Here is a 7,443-nt window from a genome sequence, read left to right as displayed (position 1 = left end):
TTATTCTCTCTGCTTTCTACGATATCGGTAGTTATCCTCTTGCAGCTATTCCTCTTCCCAACTTATAATCAAATGTGATTATTATTTTCATAAGAAGAGTCAGCTAATTGTAAATATATGTAAAAGTACTATCAATTTTGTACAATATACCAACGATACAGAACAGCAAATTACAAATCATAAAGAAAATAACTATATTAAAGACTACGATTATGATTTGAAAGTCTTTTTTTGCTAAAATCATGAATTCAATTATGAATATAGATTCGAGTCAGTCATATTCATTTTAAATATAAACGAATTCAAACATTTATAATTTACCTTAAAACTCGATTAAACTCTATTGAAATTAGAAAAACTTTAAACCGTTATAACTTCGAAGATAATCATTTTCTGTAAACGAATAAGAGATCATTAGAAGCGCGGATCCTTGTTCTTTAAAACGTCTTTTCATTCATCCCGATACGACTTTTGGTTCCTGCGATATCGTTGAGTAAAGAAAAAGGTAGTTTTTGGTGGTTTAATATTTTTATCCTTGTCGCTTACTCGGAACTCTCGCTCGCACCTCGTCTCACTGACCTACCCCAAAGTCCAGACAAGCGACAGACGCGATTCCTGGAAATAGTACGCATTTCCACGAAAATATGTAGGTCATTGACCGATTCATCTCTGTTTGAGTTCTTATATCTCGGCAATCGATTGAGATATCGAGATAAAACAAAAAGCAACTTCAATTGTATAATTTTTGAGTATATTTTGATAACAAAATTTTTAATATCTCCTTGTTATTTTATATATAAAAAATTTTAATTTTACTTATTATTTTTCGTGATTGTAGTTTTACATTGTATCTATAGGAACAAAAGTTAAATAAAATCTGTTAATTATCCAAAAGCAACAATTTATTAATAAGCTTTCATTTCATTTTTACAAATATTTTATGCAAAATATTCTTCGAGTTGTAATACGAAGTTCAAAATCTCAATTTGGAAATTTAAAAAGTTCCAGACTAAAAATGTTTTTCTCAAGTCTTTAAATATGTCTTGGAATTGACAATAAGTTTTCAAAGTTGTTTCATTCTCTGAAATTAAACCATTTCCGAGACATGGGATTATAACTTTTCTTGAAGATATACTTGGAAAACTTTAGGAAAAAATTGTATATTTGAAAAAAAAAAAAAAAGAAAAAAAGAGAATGCTAATGAAATTTCTTTTATATTTTTTTTAAGTCAGGAAGAATAAATGTATGCAATTTAAGAAAATCAATTCACGATCCCATATTTTTAGATTAAAGTTTGACACTTTTACATACTATGATTACCGTTTAAAAATAACGAGAAATCTTAAATCTTTCAAGTTATAATTGAAGTATCCACAAAAGTATTAAATTGAAAAAATATTACTTTAGTTTTTAAAGTGAAAATAAATTGTACAAAAAAATCACTATCTATATATATCTTATAATTTTCTGTATAATTAATACATTCTCCATCTAAAAGTGAAATAAAAATTTATAAGCTTTTACTACTACTAATTTATAAGCTTTTTTACTACAATAATGTACTTATAACTTAGTAAAAGTTTCATAAAACAGGTAAATTCAGAAAATAAACAAATTAATTCCATTTTAAAAATTCATCTTTGTGATTAATTATTTCGTTTCGTTATAATATATATATGTATATACATGCATATTAAATTAATATTATCGAATATTAATATTTCTTTTGCATGCAACATTCTCTTTAAAATATTTAATATTTCTTACATAATACAATTTTTATTCCACAAAATATTTATGATTATGATATTTGTTTGTATGTATACATATACATCAAAATCCTCGACATAAGACACAATATCTCAATAAAAATTCTAGTTTTTACAAAAAGAATGAAACGAATTTTCATTTATTTCGAGCATAGCGATGTTTTGCGCTATTTCTACATAACCAAATTGCGATTTTATTCCTTCTCGTTGTTTTTATTAAAGCAAACGAACGACGTGTTTTTACTCGTCCGAACTTTTTCGCCATCTCGAATTTTGCGGACAATAAGTGCATCGATAGTCCAACCTAGAATGTAAATCACGGCATGGAAACTTTACACGGGATTAAACGATGCTTTGTATCGCTTTTCGTTCACACGAGCGTCGCAGTTTCCTAAACGAGTCTTGCCTATTCCTCTCTTTCTCCTCCATCTCTTTGTCTTTCCTCTGTGTTGGAATTCACCATTCAGAGTTCATTTAGCCGTTTCAGAAAGCTTGGCTTTCGCAGCTGGAATTTTATAATCTTTATAATCGACCCATTATAAAATACGAAGTATAACACTTTTTAAACTGCAACGAGGAATTTCATAAAAAAGAAAAGAGAAGCTTTTCGAAAACATCGTGCGTATATTGTGCGAAATTTCGTTCCTCGTTTTGGAACACATTAAAAAATTCTGAGATCCATAATTTCATCGTTCGATCGATAGTACTTCAATGCATCTAATTGAAAATATTCAAATTATTTAAATACGAATAAAAGAGAATAGAATTTTTTCGTACAAAATCATAAAAAAGAACCGTACATATTATTCGAAAACAACGATTCCAAATCGAAATACTCTCGTTCCAAAGCTTAAACTTCCTCGAAACGCCGTCCGCGCAACAATCACGTGACAATTTCCCTTCGTCAACGTTCATCTCCACCCCCTTCTACACTCCTTCCCCTAAACTTCTCAATTTAACTTTCCATCTGCTCGTCGATTCGAACTTTTCCTCGCGTCGCCCCGAGAGAAGATCGGGGGAGGGGAGAAACCGAGAGATCGAAGCGTGAAATCCTTTCTCTCGCGTTAAAAAACGGAAGGTAAAGTTAGGGAGAGAGCGGGTCTCTAATCCACCACGATCGCCTTTGTCTCCGTCGAACGAGCGATTCGTTCTTGAAAGGTGGCGGGCCGAAAATTATTGAATTACCGCCACACCTTAATTACGAGGGTTGGAACAGGTTATAGCCAATCTGCTCGCCTCGCGTTCGCGGAGCTAGGTTAATTAGCAGGGAAATAATTTCTCGGCCATTAAAGCGAGCGACGCTCCGGCTGGCAAAGGAGGTGCGAGATCGAGGTGGATTCTCTAAGGGAAGACAATGGTCGCTGTCGTTTGCTCTGACGTATAGCGAAAGATGGATAGGTGGATGGATAGAGATGGGGAACAATAGGGGAACCGTTCCCGAATCGATCTACCTCGACTTCTCGCGCCCTGCTGATGCGTCTCGTTCCTTGCGGCTCGACAGCTATTAATGCCGAGAGGTGGACGCGTTCTTGTCACGCTGGACATTCAACTTGTAATTGCATTGCCGAACGCATCCGTGTGGATTGATCGCTCGAGAAACGGGGACGAAAGTCGGATGGTCGATAGGGAAATGTATGGGCCGATGTTTTAAACACGAGTTTGTATGTTGGGGCTCGAATCGATATAAATCGCGTGGAAAATCGAATGGTTACTCGCCAGTAGAATATTGTGAATTAGATTCAAAAATAAATGTATATTAAATACAGTTATTAATTATTGTATATGTTGTTCTTCACGAATTCATTAAAATGTGATGCATTGTAATGGAGATCTTGTGTTGAGTTAAAAGTAAATTTTTTGGAATACTAATAGAATTGTAGCGAGATAGAATGTAGAAAAGAAAAAACTTTAGTAATTTGTTGATTATTTTATCGGTTTTATCGAAGGAATGAATTATTCGGAAGGAAAATTGGAAATTACTGTTATTAACGAAATTGAGTTTAGTCCAGAGACCAAAGAATCAAAGAATTTTCTTTGGGAATAGATAATCGATAATTTGGGAAAATATGATCAATGGAAGTTTGTGAATCGAAAATAGAACATGACGTCTACTGAACTACTAAAATGTGAAGCATAGAAATGCATTTTTAAATAAAAATAATTTAAAAAATAAGAAATAATATAACATTATTTTAAATAAATACAGGAAAAGATTATTATTATATAAGATTTAGATTCATTTAAAAAAATTTCATGTAAATTTTTAATTATATTTTTTTCGTTAAAGTACAAATTTACATACGGATCTTAAAAACTTGTTTAAGCTGAAGATTTAATTAATTGTGAATTGAAGATAGATCATTAAGCAAAAATATAAATCGCTTCGTATCATCATGTTATTCGTACAAGATACAAGGAAAAATCGTAAAAGAAAGATTCGTCGAATGTTTCGATACGCTTCGTAGAATTTTAAAGCGTCACACAAGTTGCTTCGAGATGAAAGAGCCTCTCAAAAAATAGTACCCGCAGACGGAAATTATGCACAGATCCAAAGTTTCTCGTGCGGTTCGATGCAATCTTCAAAATATCACCAGCGAACTCCTTACTTTCCTCTCACTGCACTTTACTTTACGATATGTAGAAGTTGTTTATGACTGTATAAACGAACGAGTTCAACGAAAAATAGGTCAACCTTTGAAGTTGAGCAAGACAGTTTGCATAATTCTTGAAATTCTACTTTATAAACTGAACTGCGGTATTTAATTATAAAATATTCGAAGAAAGTACAAATTTTAATAATTCCAACTTGTTATATAATATTTAAAAAAGAAAGTAAATAAACGAATATACGATTTATTTAATTATAAAATGTTTGAAGAAAAATTATAACTTTTGTATTTCGACTCGATATAAAAGTCTTGATAAAAAATTGTAATTTCAATTAAAATTTATTCAAATGTTCAAGATTTCGAAACTGTTTTCAAGTCACGAATCTTTTTAAATTTATATTCCAGCTCCATCGTCGTCAACACATTTCAAAATATAATTATTTCTAACCATTAAGGGACTGTTCATTTAAAACTACATATTCAGTTCCAAGTTTCATTTTCAAAGCTTCATTACATCCTTCGTTTGCATACCAATATTCTCAAAAAACAAAAACAAGAAGAAAGAAAAGAAAAAAACAAGAAGAAAAGTATCCCTGTATATTTAACCCACATTCGTTATTGGAAGACATGGTACTTCAACCACGAGTATAAACAGCGTTTTCCAAGAGAGCACAAATTCTTGTTTCCCGGTTAACGTGGTTTCCGCGGTGAAAATTTCGACCTTGTTAGCTCTTTGGAGGAACTTTTGAAATCTCGAGAGAAAGCAATTTCCAGATATAGCCGGAGAAAGAAGTCCACCCGACCCTTCTTCATCGTCCCTCGGTCGTTTGCTCTTGTTATATGCTTGGATTTCCGACTCACGGAAGCATATATTCCAGAGAATATTGGCGTCCACCGAGGTTTAAGCCAACCTTTTAAACGACGATCGCTAAACCAGCATCCGACCATCGTCCCTTAACACCCCCGGATACCACAATCGCGAAAGCAACCCCTAATGGCGATTTGTAGCTTTTTCCAAAGCGCAATCATAACCTTTATTTTTCGCCCCAAACAATTTTTTGATAGAATAGAAAATTTAATGGAAGATTGGAACGAGATCTTGAAGCATTTGAAAGAACTTTAAGAAATTTATTGTGTGTTAAAAATAAAATTGTAATAGTACGTTAATGGTATGTATAAGAAGAATGCAAATTTTAAAAATGTTTTAAAAATTACTTTTAAATTTATCGTGGATAAAAAAATTCATCGAAATTAAAAAGTTCGAAAACGAAATGGTATCTTCTCCATTGCATAATGGAAAACACGGATATATGGATTATAAACAATTCAACTGCATAAGAGAATCATAAGCAACTTATGACACGCGATGTAGCAAACACTTCACTTACCGCTAATAATTTTTTCAGTACGTATCTCTGGATATTATCGTGCCTTTGCTCCGCCGTTGCTCTTACCTTTTTATCTCTCTTTCCATGTCGCGATTATTATCATTCTCCTTTTTTCGTAATCAGCAAGAAAGGAAGATTACAAAGGAAAGGGAGAAAAATCCATTGGAAAAATGAAAAAGAATCTCTGAGAAGTGGAGAGAAAATGCAGAAACAGAGAGGAAAAGAGAGAGAGAAAGGAGGGAAAAAGGGAATCGATGAAAGTAAGAGCAACGCGAAGAAGGAGGAAGGAGTGTTAATGACGAATGTAGCGAGAGCTTTGCAATCTGCATAGGAATCGCGCAACTTTTGTGCACGAGCAGTTTCAATTGAAAAGAAACGCTGCTCATGTATTTCGAAACTGGTTCTTCTCGAGGATTCCCATCGAAAATACACGCGGGAGATGAATCGACCTCGATGACCGAATAGAAAACGCGTTTGCGTAAAACGAAACGTATTCACACTATCGCGGAAACACCGAGTGACGATGTGCTTCTGCATCGTTCCCTCCTGCTATTCTCTTTTCACGGTTTCGGCTCCTTTTTTTTTTCTTTTCCTAGCTTACAATAATCTTCCCAAATATTCCGTCTGTCGGATTTCTGTCTCGTTCGTAAAACGAGTTCGAATTTAATGGTATTCGAAAGGATGGAAAAATTGTACGGTGGAAACAATCTTTTGAATGAAGGAGAATCGGTATTGAGTTTGCAATGACGTGATATTCTTTCATTATTGCGATGGTATGTATATTCGTTTTTAGCAATTATAGAATTCGTAGATATAAATTATTTCTTTTCTTCCGTTACAGATTATAACATTTTTTGCACGGCTAGCGAAATCAAAATCTAAAAATCGACGTATTTTTGTATTATAATATTACGAATATGATGATTAATATTTATATTAATAGATAATTTATTATACTTGATTAATTACAGTATGTAATCAGAAACATTTATAATCGTTCTGAGTAATATAATGCTTTATGTATCAAAGGATTTGTAATTTCATAATGAACGATGATATAAACTTAGGTCATTGTTTCAAGACATAGCCGCATAAGCAGAAGTGACATCCAAAATCCCCGTTAGTTTCCATAGAACAACGGGGCTGTACATTAACTCGAATCTCAACAGTCTTTGGCACGTATCCCGAATCTGCTGGATATATACTTGGATGACAGCGTCGCATTGTTGGAAACGTAACACGTGGAAAGCACGATTTAGATTTTCCATAGAATTGTACTATATGTATAATCTTTATTCGTTCGACGTAAATTCTCAATCTGGATTCAATCGAGTCAATCGATTTCTTCGATTTAAAAATACGTAAAAATATATGCAACTTTACTCTCCAACTAAGACGGTTAGAAAAATGATATCGTTTAATAATTTTTATAATATAAGATATTTCATACATATTATTGAAAGTTAATTAGTTTGTAAAGCATTATCTTTTAATTGATATCTGTTATCGGATAATGCATTCGTTAGCAATTGATGAAACGTGACTATTCCCATGCTTCGGTCACGCAGTCTGTTTAATGATTCGATCGATTATTATTGCTTACTAATCACGATATTACTTGCTTGCTTTCCAAAAGGAGGAAATTTTCTAAAATTTCCTGTCTCGTAGATATATAAT

The 7,443-nt window shown here is 32.8% G+C and overlaps 1 protein-coding gene and 1 long non-coding RNA gene across 3 annotated transcripts in view; both read right to left on the bottom strand.

Annotated features, from left to right (window-relative positions):
• LOC107995467 (FK506-binding protein 2) overlaps positions 1 to 7,443 on the bottom strand; it is a 99,055-nt gene that overhangs the window by 39,482 nt on the left and 52,130 nt on the right. The window lies entirely within an intron of this gene.
• Positions 1 to 7,443, bottom strand: part of LOC133666212 (uncharacterized) — a 47,423-nt gene that overhangs the window by 11,708 nt on the left and 28,272 nt on the right. The window lies entirely within an intron of this gene.

The sequence above is a fragment of the Apis cerana genome, linkage group LG6 (genome assembly GCF_029169275.1).
Source record: "Apis cerana isolate GH-2021 linkage group LG6, AcerK_1.0, whole genome shotgun sequence".
Lineage (NCBI taxonomy): Eukaryota > Metazoa > Arthropoda > Insecta > Hymenoptera > Apidae > Apis > Apis cerana.
The sequence above is the reverse complement of the archived record's forward strand: the minus strand, read 5'-3'. Positions and strand labels throughout refer to the sequence as shown.